Below are 3,894 nucleotides of genomic sequence, written 5' to 3'. Positions count from 1 at the left end.
TAAAACCTAAAACAATTTCAATAAAAATCCAAACAGTGTTTTTCATGGATGAATTATTCTAAAATTCATATAGAAAAGTGCCAAGATGGTTAAAATAACTTTGAAGAAGAATAAGGCAGAGGAAATGTGGAATTGTTACAAGGTTATACAAACAGACCAGTGCACAAAAGAGAGAGCCTAAAAATGGAACTTGTATATTATAGCCGTTGCATTACAGTTCAGATGGGCTATTTGATAAATGGTGCAAAAAGCATACTGCTTATTCATATGAAAAAATAAAATTATGTTACTCATAACATACATAAAAATAAATTTCAAGGGATTAGAGCTATGAATCAAAACATCAAATTTTAAAAACCGCTAGAAAAAATATGGCAGACCATTTTTATGACTTTGAGAGGCAGGGAAGGATTTCTTAAAACACAAAAGGCAAAGAAAACACAAAGTGAAAAGACAAGGTACAGAGCAGAATAAGATACCTGCAATGCAAACAACTGACAAAGAATTAAAACAACAATAACAACAAAAGGCAAATAACCTAACAGAGCAATGGACAACAGTAACAAATAGGCAAATCACAGAAGAGAAACCCCAAATAGCCAATAAAAATATGAAAACATACTGAGCCTTATGAGGAATAAGGGAAATAAAAATCATGATAGACTTGAGATATTGTTTCAAAGGTTGGCAAAAAGCTAAAAGCCTGAGAACACCAAGATGGGGAGAAATGGGGAATTCATACTCTATACTGGGAGTGTAAATTAAAATAACCACTTGAAGTTGCACATATGTTACAATTCCACAATTACACTTTTGGGTATACAGCCCATGGAAATTCTTGGTCATGTACAAGGAAGACAGGTATTACAACAGCGAAAAAACTTGAAAACTATATGTCTGTCCATCAACAAAATAATGAGTGAACAAACAGCAGTATATTTATACATTAGATTACTGCAGTTAAAATGGACAAGTTAGTGGTACACATATCGGCATGCATATTCTCAAAAACTTAAAACAAATATAGCATTTCCTAAAGTTTGGTATTGGATGGTTTAAAAAAACATTTATATATGTATGTATGTGTGTGTGTCTACATATCAATAACAGCAGCAACAATAAATGAAAAAAATGAACAATAGAGCTAACATTTGAGCACTTAATATGTAGAAGGCACTCTTCTAAGTGTTTGCATGTAGACTCCTAAATACAACCCTAGGAGACACATTCTACTACTATTTGTATCTAATATGATTACTCTTTCATTACTGTTAGATTCTATTACTCATTTTACAGATGAGGAACTGAAGTAGAGAGAGATGAAGCTGATCTAAGGTTATAAAACTAGTAAATAATAAGAGTTAGATAGGAAGCCAGTATTCCTAACCCAGACTTTACAGCTTAATAACTATGCTACTGTTATTATACCATTCTCTATTCTTTTTAGCATGTTGGAAATCCAACATTATTTCTGTAAGTTGGAAATAAAAAACACTTTTAACCTATGACTATAAAGAGATGCATACACACACATTTTTGTGCAACTCAAACTGGTTCTAAAGATGCTAAAAGAATTCTAGGAATGTCTTGAAAATAGCAGCAGCCCAACTATTCTAATTTACTAATTTACATGTTTGAGGTTTGGTATGTTTCAGATCATTATTTCAGAGCCAAACATTATTTGTTCAATAGCCCTAAGACAATATATATTTGGAATCCTAGAAACCTTATATTGAGAAGCGTACAATGTAATTCAACCATCTCTTTCACTCTCGTTAGGGGCAAAATTTGATTACTTAGCTTCAGGTCTGAAACCTCACATTAAGAGTTTTAATAAGTAATTCTGTCAAGAAGTGTAATACAATTTCAATTATTCATTTTTTCTGGTCTTTCAATTATGAGTTGGTTTTTTTAAAAGCCAGTAGCTAATATTTATACAATAAAAATTAATTTTGTATTGGACTATTTATACCACAAAATAAAAAAGGGGGAATTGGCATTCTCAGTCATCAAATATTTATGAGCATTGACTATGTGCTAATCACACACTCCTTGTCTGCAGTACCACTGTTACCATTTCTTAAAAATGTCTTTTCGGGGCTTCCCCGGTGGCACAGTGCTTAAGAATCTGCCTGCCAATGCAGGGGACACAGGTTCGATCCCTGGTCCGGGAAGATCCCACATGCCACAGAGCAACTAAGCCCATGCGCCACAACTACTGAGCTTGTGCTGTAGAGCCTACGAGCCACAACTACTGAGCCCACGTGCCACAACTACTGAAGCCCGTGTGTCTAGAGCCCGTGCTCTCCATGACAAGAGAAGCCATGACAATAAGGCCACACACCACAACGAAGAGTGGCCCCCGCTCGCCACAACTAGACAAAGCCCACACACAGCAACGAAGACCCAACGCAGCCAAAAATGAAAATAAATTTATAAAAATAATATATGTATTAAAAAAAAAAAGTCTTTTCGAACTTCCCTGGTGGTGCAGTGGTTAAGAATCTGCCCGCCAATGCAGGGGACAGGTTTGAACCCTGGTCCAGGGAGATCCCACATGCCATGAAGCAACTAAGCCCGTGCGCCACAACTACTGAGCCTGCGGGTCTAGAGCCTGCAAGCCACAAGTACTGAGCCCACGAGCCTAGAGCCCGTGCTCCGCAACAAAAGAAGCCACCGCAATGAGAAGCCTGTGCACCGCAATGAAGAGTGGCCCCCGCTTGCCACAACTAGAGAAGGCGCGCGTGCAGCAACAAAGACCCAACACAGCCAAAAATAAATAAATGAAATAAATAAATTTATTTTTAAAAAGTCTTTGCTTCTCAATCTACACATTCACATTCTCAATGCCATCATCTACTAACCTACAGAACGTGCTTTCAAAAAATATGAAAAAGAAGTTCTTGCTTTCAAAGAGTTCACTGTCTAGTAGGGAAAAGAGACAAGTAAACTAAGTTATCTATAATGCATAAGTACTTTAATAAAGGTATTTAAAAGGTATGAGAGAAACATAAGGGTTGGGGGAGATGAAAGGGTGGCTGGTACACTTTGAGAACAGGGAAGCTGGAGCACAATGAACATGAGACACCAAGTGGAGGCAATTCTTTCAAGAAAACTTGTCTTAAAAGAAAGAAGAGAGGGTAATAGCTAGGAGCATAGGTTCTAGAGAGGTTTTAAGATGAGAGAGATAAATACTTAGCATCAATCCCTCTAAACTGCTTTCCTTGTTCCACTCCTCTCCTAGAACCAAATCCAAGCGGAGTGTGAACAAATCACTTAGTAATTCTAAGCCTCAAATGAGACAGATGTTTAAGAACTCTAAATTATAGAGGGAACCTGAATAAATGATCTCTGAAGTTCTCTCTAGATCTAAAATTCTATGATTCTATGATTATCTGATCTCTTTAAACTCAAAGGTAAAACACTTCAGTACGCAAAAAAGAAAAACCAAGACTATTTAAGAGATGAACTTGTTTGTACAACTGTGTCCTATTTTTTTTTTTTTGCAAAACTGTTAAAACAATCCTTATTCTGAATATCAGTAAAATTTCCACAGAAAGACACTGCCTTTTAATCAACAACTTCCCCTCAAACCTGCAGACTTCTAAATAATCAACAAGCAACTATTTTGCGATAACAGAAGTAAAGTGCTTAAAAGCCCACAGCTTGGACTTGTAAAAGTCATCTTTTAAACGGAAAATGTTTATAGAAACATGTGTATGACATTCTTACTACAATACATTTGTTCATTATCTTCACTTTAAAATTCTAATGTACAGGTCGTTCATGAAGAGTTAAAAAAAACCCAAAATAACAACAATAAAAAAACCATCAGCTAAGATTAGCTCTTTTCACTGTCACATATTCTGAAATTTAGAACAAGGTTTCCCTTAC

The sequence above is a fragment of the Neophocaena asiaeorientalis genome, unplaced genomic scaffold, assembly GCF_003031525.2.
Source record: "Neophocaena asiaeorientalis asiaeorientalis breed wild unplaced genomic scaffold, Neophocaena_asiaeorientalis_V1.1 scaffold523, whole genome shotgun sequence".
Taxonomy (NCBI): Eukaryota; Metazoa; Chordata; class Mammalia; order Artiodactyla; family Phocoenidae; genus Neophocaena; species Neophocaena asiaeorientalis.
The sequence above is the reverse complement of the archived record's forward strand: the minus strand, read 5'-3'. Positions refer to the sequence as shown.